This window comes from Melanerpes formicivorus, unplaced genomic scaffold, assembly GCF_026170545.1.
Source record: "Melanerpes formicivorus ecotype bairdi unplaced genomic scaffold, bMelFor1.0.p_v2 SCAF_30, whole genome shotgun sequence".
Taxonomy (NCBI): Eukaryota; Metazoa; Chordata; class Aves; order Piciformes; family Picidae; genus Melanerpes; species Melanerpes formicivorus.
The window spans coordinates 6897532-6920409 of record NW_027142382.1 but is presented as its reverse complement, the minus strand read 5'-3'; the positions used below and the strand labels follow the sequence as shown (position 1 = coordinate 6920409).

At 45.4% G+C, this 22878-nt stretch overlaps 1 protein-coding gene across 4 annotated transcripts in view; it reads left to right on the top strand.

Annotated features, from left to right (window-relative positions):
• AGPAT3 (1-acylglycerol-3-phosphate O-acyltransferase 3) overlaps nt 1-22878 on the top strand; it is a 123827-nt gene that overhangs the window by 38443 nt on the left and 62506 nt on the right. For 2 of the 4 annotated variants that reach the window (XM_068155159.1, XM_068155162.1), the window contains exon 3: nt 14802-14922. The exons of the other annotated variants lie outside the window; for them this stretch is intronic. The gene's annotated coding sequence lies outside the window, so the exon portion shown is untranslated. The remainder of the gene's footprint in view (nt 1-14801; nt 14923-22878) is intronic. 4 annotated transcript variants of the gene reach the window in all.

Genomic DNA, 22878 nt, shown 5'->3' with positions numbered 1-22878 from the left:
GAAGCCTCAGTTCTGTGTTTCATGTCTATGTGACGTATCTCTTCCTGCACAAATGACCCATACCTTTGATAATCTGTATCCTGTCCTTGAAAAGAAATCTCCAGGTAATTTGCATAAGGTCAGAGGTACAAGATTAGCAGGGTAGAGTAAATACATTGGAGGTGATGAGGTAGGAGTCTTCAGGACAAGAAGGTGACAGCTGAAAGGAAAGAGAATAAGGAAGAGAGAAATAGTCCTTTGTAGTCTTTTGTTGTCTGAAGTTTGTATGACCTGCTGCTGCTGACTTGAGGTTTTGTTGAAGTGTGGTGTGTTCAGTGGCTGGTGGTGATAGGTTTGTTTTGATTTTAACAGGTGCCTTGAGGGGTTTGGGTGTTTTTGATTAATCAATTAGAAATACTTGAGGCTGTTTTTAATCAGGACTCTGAAGTATTGCATCTGGGCAGAATGCAAAAGGATTATGCTGAGGAGTTTGCTTTCTGGGTTACATGGTTTGTTTGGATTTTGTTGCTGTGGGTGAAGTACCTCTGAAACCAAGGAAGCGTTCTTCTATGTACACTCAGACTTGTATGGTTGAATGGTTGGTCGATGTACTTGTTGCAGTGCTCATGTAACTCCATACAGCAGACTTTCCAGTAGAAAAGATTTTCTGGTAATGTTTCATCAGAGATCATGCTGCCTTTTTTTTTTTTTTTCCCCCAAGATAGACACAAAGAAATAAATATAGAACTACACAGGTGCTAAAAATAACCTCTAGCATTGACGTCTGCTTCTTTCTGCTAATTTCCTTTAAAAGAGCTCTTTTGGCTATTTAGCAGGATGCTTCTATCTGTTCAGAATCAGTTTGGCTGCACTGATTTGGAGGGAGAGACGAGTCAGCTGAGCTTAGAAAATAGCTTATCATGGTGTGATTTTTTTTTTTTTTCCAGAGTGCAGTGTAGGAATAAAGCAGATGCTGAGGAATAGCCTTGATGTGGGTAATGGAATGAGAAGTTGGTTTAATTACTGCAGCTGTAGAAGCTAGGCATTTACAATTTCAGACATTCGATGACTGCTCAGCTCTTGTGTTTTATGAGGGGGAGGGGGGAAAAGATACTAAATACCTCAGTCAAACCCTAAGATACATAATGCATCTCACTGAAAAGATGATCCTTTGATAGGAAAGCTGCTTGCACTGAATGGCTTTAGTTACAGTCCAGGATGTAACTATCCTGGGATCCTTTGAAGTGTGAGGTGAGGGAATGACAATCTTTCAAAAGATCTGTCATTTTAGAAACAGATTTCATAGTGGGTGAATGATTTACTTTAAGCTGAGAGTTTCTTTGAAATCCATTTCAAGATGATCTACTGTGAATGTGGTTACTTGCTTATGCTTGGCCACCTGATTGCGTTCTGAATACTCCTCTGAGCTGTGTGGTGTGAGAATGACCTGGTCAATCAGTTAACACGTTTCAAGCAAGTTTATGAGTAGATTATGGCTTCAGTGCCCTGTCACGTGGAACTTAGAGAAAATGAATTCAGTGCCACACTCTTTTATTTACAAACCATGCACACGTTTCAGAATGCAGAAACCCTGAGGTGAGCCCGTGCAAGTGTGTGCTACCTGCACGCTGGTGCCGTCGGAAGGGGATGGTGCGATGAAGGGCTCGGGGCTTTTTGGCATCTCACAGGTTGTGTGGTATCGGGCAGCCACTGGTTTCTGGCAGTTGGAGCAGGCCGTTCCTGCAGACCATTCCCACTGGGTGTTTCAGGGCCATGACTGTGTGCTCCTTCCTAGCCCTAGCTTCCTCTTCTCCACCAGTGAGCTGGGAGCATTGCTGTGGCTGCTCTGTTTCTCTCTTTGAACTTAATAACAGGTCAGATGTAAATTGCAGGTTGAACATAAAAATAGTTGGCACCTGCTTCAGTCACACTGGGCTGGGGTGAGCTGGGGCCAGGCTGCCCCCCCTGCTAGCCCTAGGGCTGACCAGATGCAGAGCAGCCTGGTGACTTCAACTGGTTTTTTTCCCCACCTGTTACAGCTACTGGGAAAAGTGTGGCAGAACTCTTGGCAGGGTGGTTGTCTGGGCTCCTGCAAGATTAATAAAACACCAATGCAGTGTCAGCCTTTGATCACAAGTGTTTTGTGTCTCCTCAGCCCTGTATTCTTCTGTTTGACTTGGGTTTTTTCCTCTGCCTTTAACCTCTAACATAGTCATTCCCTCTCTTACTTTGTTTGACCAAGTCCATGCTAGGACGATATAAAGATGACGCAGTCTCCCAGGAATTACATTGTAATTTGAGATTACAACTAGGTCAAGCTTCATCAGGCCTCTGGAAATCTATTATTTATGTGGGATTCAGTTTATTTACAAATGCAATTAAGATGATATTAAGAAACTTTCCTTGTGTAAACAAGAGGAAAACCCATTAGTTCAGAGGTCCAGTGCACAGGTTCTTCTGGAGGAGATCAGCTAGGCTGTGTCTGCCTTAGCTGTTAGCTCTGTTAAAGATTGTTTTTATTTAATGATAGTTATTATAGTTACTGTTAGCCACTGTTCCTTGGAAAGGAGAATGAGTATCTATAGCATGAATATGCATACCTCTGGAGAGCTGATAAATCCAAAATTATCACCCCCTTCACTGCAAAATGGCTTCACCTGTAACAAAGAATGATTTCTTTTTAACTTTATTTCCCCCTGAGACTGTAGGTTTATTTAACTGTTCTTTCCTTGTTTGTTCTACTGAATGAGATGAATGAGTTGTGATAGCAAATGTGGTTAGTTGCACTGTTGCCTGTCCAGATCCTACCTGCAGCAGTTCAGAACTCTAAAGCTTTCTTTAAAAAAACCTTTTACTGAATGGAGAACGCTAAGGGTTTTGAGCAGGGGGTAAACTTTTAATGAGTCCAAGTGCTTTGTAATAGACTTTATTTCAAAAATTCTATTCATGTTCTTTGAAGGTTATAATTAGATTAGTGTTGTAGATCCTTTTAATTTCACTTGCACTTCAATCATGAATAGTGAATAAACAAAAATTACATGTAATTTAGTTTAGAATAGAATTAACCAGGTTGGAAGAGACCTTTGAGAACATTGAGTCCAACCCATCATCCAACACCATCTAATCAACTAAACCATGGCACCAAGCACTCCATCCAGTCTGTTTTTTAAAATCTCCAGTGATGGTGACTCCACCACCTCCCCAGGCAGCCCATTCCAATGGGCAATCACTCTCTCTGTATACAACTCCTTCCTAACCTCCAGCCTAAACCTCCCCTGGTGCAGCCTGAGACTGTGTCCTCTTGTTCTGGTACTGGCTGCCTGGGAGAAGAGACCAGCCCCCACCTGGCTACAACCTCCCTTCAGGCAGTTATAGAGAGCAATAAGGTCACTCCTGAGTCTCCTCTTCTCCAAGCTGAGCAACCCCAGCTCCCTCAGCCTCTCCTCATAGGGCTGTGCTCCAAACCCCTCACCAACTTTGTTGCCCTTCTCTGGACTCATTCCAGCAAGTCAACCTCCTTCCTAAACTGAGGGGCCCAGAACTGGACACAGGACTCGAGGTGTGGCCTAAGCAGTGCAGTGCACAGGGGCAGAATGACCTCCCTGCTCCTGCTGGCCACACTGTTCCTGATGCAGGCCAGGATGCCATTGGCCCTCCTGGCTGCCTGGGCACACTGCAGGCTCATGTTCAGCCTACCATCAACCAGCACCCCCAGGTCCCTTTCTGCCTGGCCACTCTCCAGCCACTCTGACCCCAGCCTGTAGCACTGCATGAGGTTGTTGTGGCCAATACGTAGAACCCGGCACTTGGATGTGTTTAATCTCATGCCGTTGGACTCTGCCCATCTGTCCAGCCTGTCGAGGTCCCTCTGCAGAGCTCTCCTACCTTCTAACAGATCAACACCTAACTAGAGAGAGTAAAATAACTACCAAGGAGGATTCCTCAGCTGTAAATAGCTGCCACGCAGGTTTGTGTCTAGCACTAGGTCATGGCCCTCTCCTAGGGTTTGCTGATGCTAGCACTGCTTGGTGCTTAGCAAACAACTTTGAAGCCTGAAGGATGTTCAGCATCAAGGCAGAGGATGAGGTTGATAGTAGTGAGGGACAATGCTGGAGAACAGTTTTAGCCAAGCCTGCTTGACTTGTGTTCTTGGTGGCAGTTTCTTGCTAAAAGGCATTTAATGTGAGCAGGGAAGGGGGATGTGGGGTTGAGCTTAAGGAAATGATGAGTCTGGCATGCTGGGCACATACAAGTTACTGAGAGTTTTAATCCTGATGTGTCTAGTGCTTCATCTGCAGAATCATACAGATTTGAGGGCAGTAAAAGAAAGGTAATTTTGCCAGAGGCTTGCTGCAATTCTCAAATCCCATGAGGTAATTCCTATTAGCTCTGTGAATTCCTAAGAAAATTACTAAATTGGCATACCTGGCTTGTGGAAGATCAGAGCATAGAAGTTAATGATCAGTTGCTTGTCATTTAGTGAGAAATCATGAAGGATTATCTTTTGGGATTTTAAGTTTGGTTTTTCTCCTCTTGACTCGGGCCATTAAAGAACTTAGTTTGGGGCAGGGCACAAAATGAAGGTGTCAGGGGACCACCACAGTGAAAAGAAAGTCCCATTATAAAGGTCAGCCAGAGAAAATCAGTGGAGGGGAGGGTGTTTGCAACTGTTTTTTGTTTGGGTATTTTTTAGGGCTTGAAAATGAAAGGTGGAGAGAAATTAGGGAATCAGCTTTATCCCTTACTCTGCAGGTCACTCCTGTGTAGTTCTTTTTTTTCCCATGCTCTCTCCACAGCAGGTTTTTCTCTACAATATTTAGGTGCTGAATGCAGCCCCTCACTATCCTTCTTCCTGTGAAGGCAGTCCTTTATGTAGCTCTGTGTTATCAGTATCATAGTATCAGTCGGGGTCAGAAGGGGCCACAAGGATCATCTAGTTCCAACTCCCCTGCCATGGGCAGGGACACCCCACACTACATCAGGCTGGCCAGAGCCTCATCCAGCCTGGGCTTAAACACCTCCAGGGATGGGGCCTCAACCACCTCTCTGGACAACCCATTCCAGGGCTTCACCACTCTCATGGGGAAGAACTTCCTCCTCACATCCAGCCTGAATCTCCCCACCTCCAGCTTCATTCCATTCCCCCTAGTCCTATCACTACCTGAGATCCTGAGCAGTCCCTCCCCAGCCTTCCTGTAGGCCCCCTTCAGATACTGGAAGGCCACAATTAGGTCACCTCGGAGCATTTGCTTCACCAGACTGAACAGCCCCAACTCCTTCAGTCTGTCCTCACAGGAGAGGTGCTCCAGCCCTCTGATCATCCTCCTGGCCCTTCTCTGGACACCTTCCAGCCCCTCCAGATCCCTCTTGTAATAGGGGCTCCAGAACTGGAGGCAGTACTCCAGGTGGGGTCTCCCCAGAGCTGAGTAGAGGGGGAGGATCACCTCCCTCGACCTGCTGGCCACACTTCTCCTGATGCAGCCCAGGATCTGATTGGCTTTGTGGGCTGCAAGTGCACACTGAGAGCTCCTGTTGAGCTTCTTGTCCACCAGCATCCCCAAGTCTCTCTCCTCAGGGCTGCTTTCCAGCCAGTCACTGCCCAGCCTGGATTTGTGCCTGGGATTGCCTCGACCCAGCTGCAGGACCCTGCACTTGCTCTTATTGAACTTCATGAGGTTGGCTTGTGCCCACCTCTCCAGCCTGTCCAGGTCCCTCTGGATGGCCTCTCTTCCCTCCAGCGTGTCTGCTGCACCACACAGCTTGGTGTCATCAGCAAACTTGCTGAGGGTGCGCTCAGTGCCACTGTCCATGTCCCCCACAAAGATGTTGAAAAAGGCTGGTCCCAGGACTGATCCCTGAGGGACTCCACTTGTCACTGGCCTCCACTGGGACATGGAGCCATTGACAGCCACTCTTTGGGTGCAGCCATCAAGCCAGTTCCTTATCCATCTAGTGGTCCACCCATCAAACCCATGTGTCACCATCCTGGAGACCAGGATGTGGTGTGGGGCAGTGGCAAAGGCTTTGCTCAGGTCCAGGGAAACGACATCAGTTGCTCGCCCCTCAGCTATTAATTTCATCACCTGTTCAGAGAAGGCAGCCAGGTTGGTCAGGCAGGATTTGCCCTTGGCAAAGCCATGCTGACTGTTCCCAATCACCTCTTCGCTATTCTTCTGAGCCAGTAGTGCCTCCAGGAGGATCTGCTCCATGATCTTTCCAGGCACAGAGGTGAGACTGACTGGCCTGTAGTTCCCTGGTTCCTCCTTCTTGCCCTTTTTGAAGATGGGGGCAATGTTTCCCCTTTTCCAGTCTGTGGGGACTGCCCCAGGCTGCCATGACTTTTGATATATAATAGAGAGGGGTTTAGCAACCTCATCTGCCACATCTACCTCATCTGTGTTAGGCAGAGTGGTGGTCTGTTGTTGCCATAAATCTTTTCTTCAATGGGTGTATTCTTAGCAAAAGAATATTCCAGTGTTTAAAAGAGTAAAACAAAAAATAAATCACTGGAATTACTCTGGACATGACAGACATATATTGTAGTAGGAAAAAGTTAAGTTTATGATTAATAGTCACTTAGTAAAATAATCTGGGTCCTTTTTTAGAGCCTGCTTCTTCCCAGAAGCCAGTTTAGACAGTTCTTAACATCCAAGTGCAGGGTTCTGCACATTGGCCACAGCAACCCCATGCAGTGCTACAGGCTGGGGTCAGAGTGGCTGGAGAGCAGCCAGGCAGAGAGGGACCTGGGGGTGCTGGTTGATGGTAGGCTGAACATGAGCCTGCAGTGTGCCCAGGCAGCCAGGAGGGCCAATGGCATCCTGGTCTGCATCAGGAACAGTGTGGCCAGCAGGAGCAGGGAGGTCATTCTGCCCCTGTACACTGCACTGGTTAGGCCACACCTTGAGTTCTGTGTCCAGTTCTGGGCCCCTCAGTTTAGGAAGGAGGTTGACTTGCTGGAACGAGTCCAGAGAAGGGCAACAAAGTTGGTGAGGGGTTTGGAACACAGCCCTGTGAGGAGAGGCTGAGGGAGCTGGGGTTGCTTAGCCTGGAGAAGAGGAGACTCAGGGGTGACCTTCTTGCTCTCTACAACCACCTGAAGGGAGGTTGTAGCCAGGCAGAGGTTGGTCTCTTCTCCCAGGCAGCCAGCACCAGAACAAGAGGACACAGTCTCAGGCTGCACTAGGGGAGGTTTATGCTGGATGTTAGGAAGTTGTTCTACACAGAGAGAGTGATTGCCCATTGGAATGGGCTGCCTGGGAAGGTGGTGGAGTCACCATCACTGGAGGTGTTCAGGAGGAGACTTGATGGGGTGCTTGGTGCCATGGTTTAGTTGTTTGGGTGGGTTGGATTGGTTGATAGGTTTGACGTGATGATCTTGAAGGTCTCTTCCAACCTGATGTATTCTGTTCTATTTTGTAAAGCATGGGTGAACTTGCATCAGTATTAAAAATTTATTCAGGATTGTAATTCCATGGATAAACCCAACTAACCCCAAGTATTCCCAAACAAAAAATACAGAAACCTTGCCTGAACCTTCTCAAATTCCATTGTTACACTTAATCTTTTATGCTGTTTTTTATACAAGCCTTTAACTGGGGCTGAGTCATGGCAAAAGCTCTGAGGTAACAAGTCTCTAAGAAACTGCAGATTAATTGCTGTTAGATTTCTTGGTGTAAACCTCTCTGGATTGTAACTGGGGTAACATTTCCCAGGACAGGGTTCAAACATGTTCTGCCCTAGCTGTTTAGAACAGCTGTGGCTTTCCCAGTTTATGCCATTTCATATGGCCGTGGTTTCCTTTCCTGTATTTTTGAAGCTAGGAGTTTTCAAACTACGCACTATATGCTCTGCAGACACCTGAGTTAACTTGGTGAGGACTCATCCTGATTCTGGCTTCAAGTATCAGAAAAATTATATCCTTTTTAATCAAGAATCATTCAGCCTCCTAAACTTGGATTGGGATTGTCTAGCAAATCTTACTGCACTGATCGTGGACATTGCTTGTTCCTCCAGGTGTTACCAGCTACTGGCACTGCAGAAAGTCATGTGCACATTCTTCATCCCCAGAAGCTCACAGCTGGAAAGTTGTGGTTTAGTTTGCCTTTGGAAGAAACAAAAAAGAAAAGAATTAGAGAATCATGAGAAGAGCCCACCTTCACTGGGAGTTTAAACTAACACACTGAGCTGTCAGTTGAAGCAGCTAACAAAGGTGCATTCCCACTGTGACACAGTGATCCCTAGCAGAAGGGAGGATGGACAAGAGGGGGCAGTAATGTTCTAGGCTATGGAGCTGACCCTGCTGGAGTATTTGTCAGAGCCCTGGCTCGCTGGAAGCTTGCAGACAGGGTTAGATACAACTGGTCTTCTACTGATGAGGAAGTTCTTCACCATGGGAGTGGTGAAGCCCTGGAAGGGGTTGTCCAGGGAGGTAGTTGAGGCCCCGGCCCTGGAGGTGTTTAAGCCCAGGCTGGACGAGGCTCTGGCCAGGCTGATCTAGTGGGGGTGTCCCTGCCCATGACAGTGGGGTTGGAACTAGATGATCCTTGTGGTCCCTTCCAACCCTGACTGATACTATGATACTATGAAACTCTCTCTCAATAAGCAAACAGTGAACTCTGCAGAGTTATGAAGCCACAAATACATTTGGCCATTGCATTCTTTCTCCTCTGTTCCTCATCTTACAGACAGAAGCTCAAAATTTAAGAGTGTGGTTGCAAAGTGTAATGGTAAAATTAAATTCATTGTTTCTCAAGTCTAATTTCTGTCTTGAAAAGGGAGTGTCTGTTGTTGGTCCATCTAGGTCAGTAGTCTGGTTTATGATGAATGTCTCACAAAAGGACTTACAGTCAACATAATGAACGGTATTTGCTCTCTCCTGTCTTCCTAATTTCCATTTAATAATTCCAGTTCCTCTCTTTTCAGGCTGTTTACACCACCTCTAACAGCCGTGGCAGAAAGGTTCACAGTTCAGTTATGCATTATGAGGTGGAGGGGAAACACTTCTGATTGTTGTAAATTCTTCATAATTTATTGACATTCTCCTGCTTTTTCCTACTATGAGTGAATACTTCTTCTGAATGTACTTGCAGAGTCAATAATTTTCAGTTCTCATTAGGGAAGCATTTAGTTTTTAGAGGCTTTCTAAGAGATGATTGTCAAGGTAGTAGGATGGTGGCAGGAAATAATTTCCTTATGGTATTCTGTTAATATCTGCATGATTCCATAAGACATTGAGAGAGAATTGCTGTGGAACCAGTTTTACTATCTAGGGAGAACATTAACTTTTATTTGAAAACACATTATCAGGCCTTGTTTGTGCACTGTTGTGTTTTTCTGTGCACTGTGGTGTTTTTCTGCCATGCTTCCATCGATGTCAGGATATTATGATGAATAAGATAGTCTTTAGGGAGTGGACTGAGCCATGGGTCAAGCAACTAACCAGAAGATTCAAAGATAGTGATGCTTCCTATGGTGAGGAAGAAAACTGACCAGAAAATTACTTCAGTAGTTTTAATTATTTTGTCTTTTTACCAAAGAGAAACAAGAGGAGAAAAAAAGAGTGAAATATTCCCCTTGTGAGATCATAGAATCAGTAAGGTTGGAAGAGACCTCAAGGATCATCAAGTCCAACCTGTCACCCAAGACCTCATGACTACTAAACCATGGCACCAAGTGCCACGTCCACTCCCCTCTTGAACACCTCCACATGTCTGCTTTTGACTTTTCTATGTCCTAAATACTGGAGCACTGAGAATATTTTCAAAGCTGTGGTGTCAAAGTAGCTAATGGAAATGTGGGTTTGGGTGGGTATTCAATGCAAAGCACTATGCAAGAGAGAAACTGTGCAAGTGTTTTAAGTGCATGCACATGCATTTATATTTAATTGGGGGACATTTTGGGAATGGAAAATGTGTATACTTCAATGTGGCTCTTTTATACTCAGTGTACTTCCTCAGTCTGTTCAGTCTTGGAAGACATCAGAAAAGCAGTTTGATACAACTTGCTGATTCCAGTTCATTGTTGACTAAGTAACACAGGGGCTGGAAAAGGAAATGGGAGGATGAGGATTCTAAATGGGAAGAGTTTTTCTCTCTTTAGGGCTTAAATAATTTTTTTTCAGGTACAACAAATAGTGTCAGACCTAAACTAGCTTTTAAATCCTGTTCTGTTGCATAACGTTGCTGTGCTTCAGTATGGAACTAAAAATTGTTCTCCTACCAGTTTTAGTGTTTCTGGGAGCTTTGACCTCAATTTTGTCAGTTTTAGTAAAATGTCTGCATGAGAGACACTATACACAGGCAGTGAAAAGGCAAAGATCCCTTTGATAGGCCATGAAGGCCTTGTTCAAGAATTGCTTAAAGAGTGGAGAATATTCTTGTTCCAAGGTGCAGCTTGGCTTGGGTGACCAACTGTGGCATACTCTGCTGCTTCAGCTCTACTGATCTTTCTTGTGAGATACTGGGCAGTAAGATGGCTTGCAGAGCCTTTCTAATGCACACTTTTTATTGACATAGTTGCATGTGAGCATTTTAATGGAAACCAGATGGTTAACACTGTTTTGAATTAGGAGCTATTGCTTTGCCTTTTAGGTGTGGAGAATGATTATCCTAGTTGTTTACAGTTTCCCCTACAAAGCAACTTTCCCACCCTGTAACTCACACACCATGTATCACCTTCTTCCACCAGTACTATGAAATGAACCAACTACTTTTGGTGGTAGTTTTATAGACCCTTCAATGAATGTTTAGATGGGGAAGCTGCAAAAATGCTTGGAGCTATATAAAGCAAGTACTGTGTCTTAATGTCCTCCTTATAACAAGGGCCTGTGACCAACAGTTTTTTTTTTAGGCTGTTCCAGTGGGTGCCAGACTAACCTTACTAATGGCCAGTGGTCTAGTATCAATGGATCTTTTTGGCTCACGTGGTTTCTTTCCCTTCCTAGTGTTACAAGGAGCAACTGCATCCTCTGTTATTGCCCTGTGTTCCTCCACTGTGGATGTTGGTTTTCATGTGGTTTATCAGTGCTGGAAACCTGCCATCAGGCTCCCATGTTTCTAGTGCCTTCTCTTTAGTCTTGAGAGGACCAGGAGGGAATCTCATCAGTGTCTGTAAATATCTGAGGGGTGGGTGTCAAGTGGATGGGGCCAAACTCTTTTTAATGGTGTGCCAATCATAAGACAAGAAACAATAGGTACAAGCTTGAACATTGAAGGTTTCACCTCTACATGAGGAGAAACTTTACAGTGAGGGTGATGGAGCACTGGAACAGGCTGCCCAGAGAGGTGGTGGAGTCTCCCTCTCTGGAGGCTTTCAAAACCCACCTGGATGCATTCCTGTGTGGACTGCCCTAGATGATCCTGCTTTGGCAGGGGGGTTGGACTCGATGGTCTCTGGAGGTCCTTTCCAACCTCTAACAGTCAGTGATCCTGTGTGATTCTCTGAGCATGGGTAGACTATCTTGTGCAGTATTCCAGATGGGATTTTAGGAGTCCTTCTTTCTTGCTTTCTTGCGCTTCCTTTCTCTGTTGGAAATGTTTCCCTGGATACAGCTCAGAACTGCACCTGTGTTTTTCCACAGCTGCATCTCAGTGGTGATTCACAGGCATTTTGTGTAAGGGTGTGCTAGCACATCCAGGCCCTTCTGCTCTGGGCACTGATCATCTTTGTATATGTGATTGTGCATTGCATATTAGTGACCTTCATCCCATTCTTAAGCTCTAGTCTTTATGACCGTGGTGCCTATTGTATAACAACTGAATACAACAACTCCTCAACAACTCAAGCTGCACCAGGGGAGGTTTAGGCTGGATGTTAGGAAGAAGTTCTTCACAGAAGGAGTGATTGGCCATTGGAATGTGCTGCCCGGGGAGGTGGTGGAGTCACCATCCCTGGAAGTGTTTAGGAAGAGACTGGATGGGATGCTTGGTGCCATGGTTTAGTTGATTAGGTAGTGTTGGATGATAGGTTGGACACAATGATCTCAAAGGTCTCTTCCAACCTGGTTTATCCTATTCTATACACCTTCATCTTCAAATTGCTTGCTAACTTCCTCATCAGCTGCTGTAATTATTTTTTCTTTTTTACTTGCTGTTTTGTAAACGAGCCATTAATCCCTTAAAAATTAGGCAGAAGACTGATCATTCATTTTTGTTTAGTGTTTTCATCAGTAGCTTCCAAGGTGTCTGGAGCTCTTTCTTCCCATGCTGTCTGCCATCATTTCTTTTGGGCAGGATCTCTGCTGTTGAGTCATTTCCACTACCAGTCTCCAACTCTGCATGTTTAATGTGATGTCACATGGAATGTTTGTTGAAAATCCGGGTAGCTGAGATGTATTCATATTTATTTTGAGTAAGCTCCCTGCAGCTTGTGTCCTGTTGTGTCCTGGTCTCTTTGCCTCTTCACATCTTTATTTTTCTTTGTCAGTCTTTGCTGAAATTCTACATGCTGTTGGTGAGCTCTGTAGCTTTTTGTGCAGCAAGGCAAACCAGGTCATAAGAGTACTGGCACTGAAGTTTTGAATGAAGCTACACCCTCTGCATTTATGGAGCTAGTTTGGTTTGAGTATGGTTGATTTCTAATTAAATTTTGAATAATTGCATGTGGTGTTTTGGTTGGACAATTTTGAAGACAGAGTTGCAAAAAGTGATGTTTTGGGTTTTTCTGATGCTTGCTTGGACATCTGTTTTCCTTCTCTCTACTGGCAGTGGTGGAAGATAATAGCCTTTGTTCCAAAAAACCAGCAAGTGTGTTTTGACATAAAACTGGCCATGGGCAATGTGCCAGCCCAAATGGGCTGGCAGCTAGCAATGCTATGAACTATATGCAAGCACAAAGCTGATCCATAGCTAGCTGAATGGCTAACTAGCATTTCCTGGTATGGTCTGCTTTCAGTAACATATCCACACAAACTGGTCAGAAGCAGGTTGGGTTGGAGCACTTTTTAAATGGGCTGGTATCCAGGGTGGATGTTGATGATATGAAGCTAGACACCTGGTCATTATTTCTGTTACTATAACACCATCACAGAAGTCTTTAGGTGTCTGAACAATTCATAGAATCACAGAATCAAACAGGTTGGAAAAGACCTCAGAGATCATCAAGTCCAACCTATTATCTAATTCCTAACACCTCATGACAACTAAACCATGGCTTCAAGTGCCACATCCAATCCTTTTCTGAACACCTCCAGGGATGGTGACTCCACCACCTCCCTGGGCAGCACATTCCAATGACCAATGACTCTCTCTGTGAAGAACTTTCTCCTCACCTCCTGCCTAAACTTCCCCTGGTGCAGCTTGAGACTGTGTCCTCTTGTTCTGGTGCTGGGTGCCTGGGAGAAGGTAGCGGCTACATCCTGTGGCAGGTACCTGCTGAGCATCCTAATAGACATATATTTTCCTGTAAGAGATTGCATCTGGTTAATTAAAATAAGTTGCAAATTAAGTGATTTGTGTGAGAAGAGCATTTCTTTTCTCTTGAGGCTTTATACTTTGTTAAAGGCAGCAGTGGGTTAAACAAATGATTTATGTTAGTTTTTGAGCTACATCTGACTTGTTAAGCAGATGTTTGAGGAGTAACTTTTGTTTGCTCCCCTCTATTTATTCTTAGGAAAACCAGGTTTGCAGTCTGATAAATCAAAGGTTTGGGGGGGTGGGGGTGTCTGTTTTTAAAGTTCAGTTTTTAGCTTATTGCCTGAAACTTCCATGGTGTAAGGCTTGTGCAATTAGATAACACGCTTTTAAACAAGCCACCTCTGGGTAAAGTATATCTCTAATTACTGAGACTAAATTATGTACAAAGTGAGCTTGTCTCTGAAGTAAATCTCCAGTTCAGTAGTCTAAAATTAAATAATGATTGACTTAATTGCTTCAGGATCATAAAAATCCCTCTTAATAAAATACAGGGATTAAGTGTGTGAGTGGATAATTGCTTCTGCTTCATTCTCTGTAACTTCTATCATGACAAGGTTTGTGGGTAAAAGAAATACCTTTCGTTATGCTGATTAGCAAAGCTAGGAAAAATAGGCTAGTTCTTTCTCTAGTCTGAATAGAAGCTGCAATTTCACCATGAAATATCAGTTAAGAACACTTGCTTGTAATTTCATAGCTATGTGCCAGTTAGGCCCTCTGAAAGCAATAGCAATAGGACATCGAGACACTTGAAGGTGTCCAGAGAAGGGCAACAAGGCTGGGGAGAGGCCTTGAGCACAGCCCTGTGAGGAGAGGCTGAGGGAGCTGGGATTGTTTAGCCTGGAGAAGAGGAGGCTCAGGGGTGACCTCATTGCCCTCTACAACTACCTGAAAGGTGGTTGTAGCCAGGAAGGGGTTGGTCTCTTCTCCCAGGCAACCAGCACCAGAACAAGGGGACACAGTCTCAAGCTGTGCCAGGGGAAGTTTAGGCTGGAGGTGAGGAGAAAGTTCTTCACAGAAAGAGCAATTGGTTATTGGAATGTGCTGCCTAGGGAGGTGGTGGAGTCCTCATCCCTGGAGGTGTTCTATAGGGGATTGGACGTGGCACTTGGTGCCATGGTCATGAGGTCTGTGGTGACAGGTTGGACTCGATGATCCTCGAGGTCTCTTCCAACCTTAGTGATAATGTGATAGTAGTTGGCATCTGGGGAGCAGACTGTGTAGTATTAGTGTTGGGAAGAAAGATGTTTTATTGTTTCCCCTCCCCCCAAGACAAGAAAGATGGGTAATTTTAGTGAGAAAGGTTTCAGTTAAAGAATTTGTGACCTAGGTTAGCAGCTGCATGTTGTTTGCGTTGTGTTTTGCTTCCTAAATTTACTTTCTTCCATTGAAGAATGTGTTTTTTGCTTATAGGTAAATGAGAAAGCAAATCCCTTGAAACATAAGCAGTGGTACTACCCTGGAGGGAGGAGATGGGGATTCTCCCATTGCTCTGAGTGTTGCCAGGTGCCAGAAGTGGTCCCCAGTGGTGGTGGTAAGAAAGAAATCTTCCCCCACGTTCCTGTAGTTGCATTTTGTCTGTAGCAATAAGATGTTTCTAGGAAAAAAACAGAGGTGAAAATCCTGTTGTTTTCTTAGACCTGTTGAACTTCTGGGAGAGATGGCAAAAGTCTGTCACTCCTGAGAATGTTAATTTAGGGGTGAAACCAGTGCTTCAGCTTGTTGCTTGCTGTAGTGTTTGCTCCACCTGTTTTATGTATGCTGTATCTGCTGGCAATCGTTGCAGGAAAAACTGAATAACAAATAAATCCTCCAGAGGACTCTAGAAGAGCTTGACTGTCACTTCCACCCTTTAAATGTGGGAGGGGAACTGTGGCCTTGTAGCTCTTTGAGGACCTCCTTTACAGAATGCTTAGAAGCCCCTGGAATGCTGACTCTGGAATCACCTTAGGCTGCTTTTATTCCAAACATGCTTACATTTTGTTCAGGGACCAGATACGGGTAGTCTATGCTACAAGAAGTGACAGCAGAAGTGGAAAGCTGCTGAGACCCCACTGACACAGCAGTAGCACAGGGTTTTTCCATGACAGGATCTGAAAACACCAGAGGGATGTTAATGTCAAATGCTGACATTTTAATGATGATCTCTAATTCCCTGCCCCTTTGTGGGCTATTAGGAGCTCTATTTATTTTTTCTAATAGGAGAGCAGTCCAATGTTGGTGATTTTGTGAAGTCCCAGAATGTTGCTTTAGTTTTCTGTAACCTTTCAAGGTCTATTACAGGACAAATAATCTCCCAAGAACTTTATTTAGGACATTTATCAAAGCCATGATTCACAGGGCAGTGCCTACTGGGCCAGCCACAGCTTTGTGTTCAGGGTATGTTCTCTGTCCCCGTTACATTCCTTTTGAAGCCCTATATTTTCCGGCTGTAGAGGAAGTTAAAGCATTCATCCAAGGTACTAGGTGGGCAAATAACTGCTTGCTTTGAGGCTCAAAAATTCTTGGATCAGTTTTACCCCTCCAGATTAAGTTACTGCAGCTGAGTCTGGTTAATGCTGGCTGTCTGCAGCTTTGGTGGAAGGAGGGAGACCCAGGAGGCTGAATCATTAAAGTCTCCTTGTTGCAGTGTCCGTGTGACCAGCTGCTTTCAAAACTGGTGCTGCAAGATGATCTTCCCCAAGCTCGTTGGTGTAAGAGCAATGCCCCTGAAACCCGCGAAAGACAGTTCTTATGCGTTTGCTGGTTTGGAGCACATTTTTCAGCTTAGATTGCTGCAATTTTTGCTTTCCTTCTGATGATCTGAGAAGACCATCAGGATGAGTATTGCTGAAAAGCTAAATTAAGCTTCAGGGCTGGGATGTTATGAATTGTGCACAACTCTTGAATTTTCAAACCCTGCTTCTGTTTGGGGAAGAGGAACTTAGGCTTCTTGTACCCAGCCCTGCAGGCTGCCTGGCCTGGTTTAGCCTGTGCCCATCATCTAGTAGTGTGTGCCTGGGTATCTTACCTCAGGTTGCTAGAACCTGAAGGGAGGAATCATCTAGAAACAAAATGTTTGCATTAAGTGGATGTCCATACTGGAAGTGGCATAGTTTGCCTGACCCCATTAATAATTCCTTCAGCTTTCTTGATTGTTCAGATAAATCCTGTGCAGGTCAATAGTTATGAATTAGAGAAACTTTACAGAGAGCTTTCATAGTATCATAGTATCAGTCAGAGTTGGAAGGGGCCACAAGGATCATCTAGTTCCAACCCCCCTGCCATGGGCAGGGACACCCCACACTAGATCAGGCTGGCCAGAGCCTCATCCAGCCTGGGCTTAAACACCTCCAGGGCCAGGGCCTCAACTACCTCCCTGGACAACCCATTCTAGGGCTTCACCACTCTCATGGTGAAGAACCTCCTCCTCACATGTAGCCTGAATCTTCTCACCTCCAGCTTCGTTCCCTTCCCCCTAGTCCTATCACTACCTGAGATCCTGAGAAGCCTTGCAGCCTCCCAGTGGATGCTGCTTCTGTGGAACAAATCTCCATTTCATGAAGCAAAGCACAACTGGCACCACGAGGCACAAATTCAAGGTGAGAGGCTGTATTACAGGGAGGTCAAATTATGGCAGCATTTGCCATAGCAGCCATCCCTTCCTGTTGGCCTTTATGCACAGGCAAAGAGGTCCTATTGGTATCATCTGCTGCTATTCTCCTTACTGTTTCTTCATGAGGGAATTTCTTTGCTTCAGACATGCCAATGTTAAAATTTGTAACATCTGTTGAAGATTCAGTTTCCATATTAACTTAGTTGGTAGCCACAAAGAGGAAAAAACCCACTTGTGGGTTATAAAGACCCAGCAGGCTAGACTGAAATATATCTCATAAAATTAGTCATGGCAGTTAAAATGTCAAGTTTCCTATAGTTCAAGCAAGGAAGAGAAATGTAAAGTACATTGGAAAACCACTTACCTTGTCTGCTTTCATATTCAATTTACCAGTGTAGAGGCTGTGGTGATGGGCTATTTAAAAGCCCATAAGACAGAGACCTCTTCAGTGACAGACTGATGTTCTGAAAAGCTGCTCCCAGAGATAGGATGTGCACTGTTAGACTGCTGCAGTGTGGTTTTTTAGCTAAAAGCCAATTTTGCACAACATACAGGAGTAGTGTTCTCTCCTATTTGTTTCTAATAGCACACTGAGTTGGGACACAGAAAATAGGAAAGGACTGGTTTTCCTTGGTGATCTAGAAACTTTTGAGAAGGTCTAAGTGTATTGGGTAAGTTAGAGCATGGAGCACTCTTCTGCAAGGTGGAAAGTGTTGCTCTGAATCATTTCAGGGTGGGGCAACTGTTAGTGTTGTTTTAGTGTCCTTCAGTGCTGTATGCCTCCTGTAACTCCTGAGCCTGCAGAAGAGGCAGGCATCAGAAACCAGCTCTTATTATTCTGACTTATTTGTAAGAAGACAGCATGTTAGCTGTAAAGCACTTTGGCTTTTGTGAAGCACTCAGTCTTTCTGACCTTTGAAAGCACTCAGACTGCATTCCACTAAGGTATGCTCCCCAGAAAGCTTCAGAAAAGAGAAGCATTGCTGGGTGATGCTGGTTACACTTGTGCCTGGGAGGCAGTGCTGCTCAATCCTGCTAGGGTGGTCACTGCTCCAGGCCAGCACTGGGGCCACTTCTAGATGGGAGGCTCATCTGTTGGAAATCAAGTACCAAGGAACTGTAAAGCAGCCAGGCAGAGAGAGACCTGGGGATGGTGGTCGATGGGAGGCTGAACATGAGCCTGCAGTGTGCCCAGGCAGCCAAGAGGGCCAATGGCATCCTGGCCTGCATCAGGAACAGTGTGGCCAGCAGGAGCAGGGAGGTCATTCTGCCCCTGCACACTGCACTGGTTAGGCCACATCTTGAGCACTGTGTCCAGTTCTGGGCCCCTCAGTTTAGGAAGGAGGTTGACTTGCTGGAGTGTGTCCAGAGAAGGGCAACAAAGTTGGTGAGGGGTTTGGAACACAGCCCTATGAGGAGAGGCTGAGGGAGCTGGGGTTGCTTAGCCTGGAGAAGAGGAGACTCAGGGGTGACCTTACTGCTCTCTACAACTACCTGAGGGGAGGTTTTAGACAGGTGAATGTTGGTCTCTTTTCCCAGGCAGCCAGCACCAGAACATGAGGACACAGTCTCAGGCTGTGCCAGGGGAGGTTTAGGCTGGAGGTTAGGAAGTTGTTCTACACAGAGAGAGTGATTGCCCATTGGAATGGGCTGCCTGGGGAGGTGGTGGAGTCACCATCATTGGAGGTGTTCAGGAGGAGACTTGATAGGGTGCTTGGTGCCATGGGTTAGTTGTTTAGGTTGTTTGGATTGGTTGATGGGTTGGACACGATGATCTTGAAGGTCTCTTCCAACCTGCTTCATTCTATTCTATTCTAAACTGGATCTCCTAGGGGTGTTTATTTTGAGAAGAGAAAATAATCCAAACTAAAAGTTCTGTGTAAGATGCTATAATGTCACTTACTCTCTGGGTGTTTTTCCCAGGACCTTTGGCAGTGTTTTCCAAAGGAGCAGAAAGTACAGATGGGAGTGTGGAAGTTGTCACAGTGGTCAATGGTAGGCTGAACATGAGCCTGCAGTGTGCCCAGGCAGCCAAGAGGGCCAATGGCATCCTGGCCTGCATGAGGAACAGTGTGGCCAGCAGGAGCAGGGAGGTCATTCTGCCCCTGTACACTTCACTACCATACTGTTATGCCTTACCAGCAAGGGCAGTTTTATATTAAGGATTTGTTTGCCTAGTCTCTGTACCTATTTTTCCTTTCTTAAAGAGAGCTTCCCTCTCCCACTCTGTTGTAGTTTAAAGGGACAGGTAATGGCTTTTGACTGAGGAGTTGGAGATTGTGCAGCTGAATACATTTTTGATTGAAAATGGCTGGCAAACGAGGCACTCCTGAAAACAGAACAAGCCTTGCTCCTGCTGTGATGTAAGGAGAAAACCAGAAAGAGACGCTCAGTGCAGCGTGAGCTGGTGATGCAGTGCTGGCCTGCTGTGGCAACTGGCTGGTGCCATACCAAGCCAGAGAAGGGATGCATGTCAGAGCTCACTGGGTGAACAGCAGCCAGCAATCAGTATAGGCTGTTCACCTGCACTGCAGGACCTGGCCTCAGTGGCTTGTTTTGCAGGTCCATTCTGGGTGGCTGTTGAGGCAGCTAGTCCTTGCCTGGGTTTTGTGAGCTTTGTTCAGTCAGAAATACTGATTTTCCTGTGACTTAGAGAGGTCAACTCATCTTCAGGGCTTTTCATATTCAAACTTTCTTTATGCTGAAGTTTAGAAGTTTATAGAGCACCAACAGCTGCAGATGAGGAACTCAACTTTTGTTTCCAACTGAGATTTTAATCTCAGATCTCATAGTAAAAACCAGCAGACACCATCCCACCCCCCCCCCCCCCCCCCCCCCAAGAGGGGCTCAAGGTGAGGAGAGAGTTCTTCACAGAAAGAGTAACTGGCCAGTGGAATGTGCTCCCCAGGAAGGTGGTAGAGTTACTGTCCCTGAAGATGTTCAGAAGGGGATTGGACATGGCACTTGAAGCCATGGTTTTGTTGTTATGAGGTGTTAGGTATTAGGTAATACGTTGGACTTGATGATCTCTGAGGTCTTTTCCAACACGGTTGATTCTATGATTCTTTACAAATCATCTGGGTAGTTTGGATCTTTTATTGCAAGATGAGAGCAAAAGGCTTAAGCATGGCCTTTTTTCCTATAGAGAAGGTATAGCAATGCCACTTGTTAGCTGTTGTGTGTACCCCAGAAGGAAAACAACCTCACTGTCTATGACTGTGGGCCAGTGTAGTGCTGGGATATTTGGTAACATAAACCTACAGCCCAGTTGCAGGTATTGCTGTGTTAAGGCTGCTCATCCCTCTGTCCTTAAAACTAGCAGTTTCTTAACTTGATTAGGTTATCTGTTCACTAATATCTACCAGAATTATTTATTTGCTAAAAAGTCCTGAACACACAAAAAAAAACCCCAACCACAAAAATCCTCATGCTTTAGCATAAGATTGTCAGTACAGATCGAGGATGAGTAGAATATAGAATAGAACAGAATATAGAATACACCAGGTTGGAAGAGACCTTCAAGATCATCATGTCCAACCCATCAACCAATCCAACCCACCCAAACAACGAACCCATGGCACCAAGCACCCCATCAAGTCTCCTCCTGTACACCTCCAGTGATGGTGACTCCACCACCTCCCCAGGCAGCCCATTCCAATGGGCAATCACTCTCTTTGTATGGAACTCCTTCCTAACATTCAGCCTAAACCTCCCCTGGCACAGCCTGAGACTGTGTCCTCTTGTTCTGGTACTGGCGGCCTGGGAGAAGAGACCAACCTCTGCCTGTCTACAACCTCCCCTCAGGTAGTTGTAGAGAGTGATAAGGTCACCCCTGAGTCTCCTCTTCTCCAGGCTAAGCAACCCCAGCTCCCTCAGCCTCTCCTCATAGGGCTTGTGTTCCAAACCCCTCACCAACTTTGTCGCCCTTCTCTGGACTCGTTCCAGCAAGTCAACCTCCTTCCTAAACTGAGTAATAACTCTACAAGCAAACCTCAGGACATGCTGACCTTAAGCATAAGTTAAGAGCAAGCCTTCAGCAGTGCCTGAGACTAGGGACTTGTGAATTCACAACTCAGTGAAATGAGACATGGGATAAGCTCCTAGATGCCTGGAAATAATGGTGTTAGCTACAGGAAAAAAATACTTCTTACTAATGCAGTGGGGTTTAAGTTATTACAGGTATTTCCCAGATCTGACTTAAAAGGAATTTAAACAGAATGAATAAAAAAAATAGTTCCTGTTTAATGGGCTTGAAAGTGAACAGCGAAAACTGCAGACTCAAGTATTTATACACTGCTGAATAAATAGCATGAAGGTTCTCGTTGTGTTTCTTGATTGGAGAAATATTGATTCCTTTAGATTAGTTCTGGTAATTAGAGTGGTCTGCTTGTTTATTTTAAATGAAGCAGGCTGGCTGTTGGACTCATTGTCTGTAAATGTGTTGTGTATGAACACATTGCAGTGAACTGCAGGCAGTCTTTAGTATCCTTGAATATCTGATTTTGCTTGCTTGTTTTGGGGTTTTTTTTTTGTGTGTATAATTGCATATGAGCTAAGGGTTGTTCTGGCAGTAAAAAGTAATCATAAGAGCTTAAATACTGCTTCTCAAACCATTACTCTGCCTGACTGAGGAGCTTTGGAAGAGCAGTGCCAAGCTGGCAGCAGTGCCACCCAGAATTTGGGGATGCCATACAGACTTTTGTGAATATGAGGTTTATGCTACAATGAACACCTTGTTGCTAATTAGCTTGTAATTTTTCCGGCGATGGGAGGCAGTTTTTAACTTGGCAGTCTTAACTAGTCTGAAGCACAAGCTCCAAGAGAAAAGGATGCCCACTCACATTTCTTTCAGTGCTTTATAACTATGCCAGGTAACAGAAAACAGCCTTTCCTCCATTGGCCTGCTGCATCTCCAAAAGAAGTGGAAATGATGCAGTAGAATGTGCAGAGATGTAAAAAATTCCACACAGGCAGCTGCCCTCCAGACTTGGGTTAGGTCACTGAGAAATCTCTCGTGGTTAGATTAATATCAGTACTGTGGCACCTGTAGGACTGAGGAAGTACTTGCAGTGTCATAACTATTTTACATAGAATACACCAGGTTGGAAGAGACCTTCAAGATCATCGTGTCCAACCCATCAACCAATCCAACCCACCTAAACAACTAACCCATGGCACCAAGCACCCCATCAAGTCTCCTCCTGAACACCTCCAGTGATGGTGACTCCACCACCTCCCCGGGCAGCCCATTCCAATGGGCAATCACTCTCTCTGTGTAGAACTTCTTCCTAATCTCCAGCCTAAACCTCCCCTGGCACAGCCTGAGATTGTGTCCTCTTGTTCCGGTACTGGCTGCCTGGGAGAAGAGACCAGCATCCACCTGTCTACAACCTCCCCTCAGGTAGTTGTAGAGAGCAATAAGGTCACCCCTGAGTCTCCTCTTCTCCAGGCTAAGCAGCCCCAGCTCCCTCAGCCTCTCCTCCTAGGGCTTGTGTTCCAAGCCCCTCACCAACTTTGTTGCCCTTCTCTGGACTCGTTCCAGCAAGTCAACCTCCTTCCTAAACTGAGGGGCCCAGAACTGGACACAGGACTCGAGGTGTGGCCTAACCAGTGCAGTGTACAGGGGCAGAATGACCTCCCTGCTCCTGCTGGCCACACTGTTCCTGATGCAGGCCAGGATGCCATTGAACATTTTAATGTCCTTTTGCTTAGGTCCTGTCAGAGTTAGTTTACATGAGACAACAATAAAATTGGAGAGCATCTGTGAAGACTTCTGTGCTTCTGCTGTCAGTTGCTGAGCAGCCCTTATGCAAAGTAGCTGTCTGAATTTTGCCGGTGCAAAGCAGGCAGGCATTCTGGTGGGTTAGTCCTCTGAAGAATCCCTGCACCCTTCAG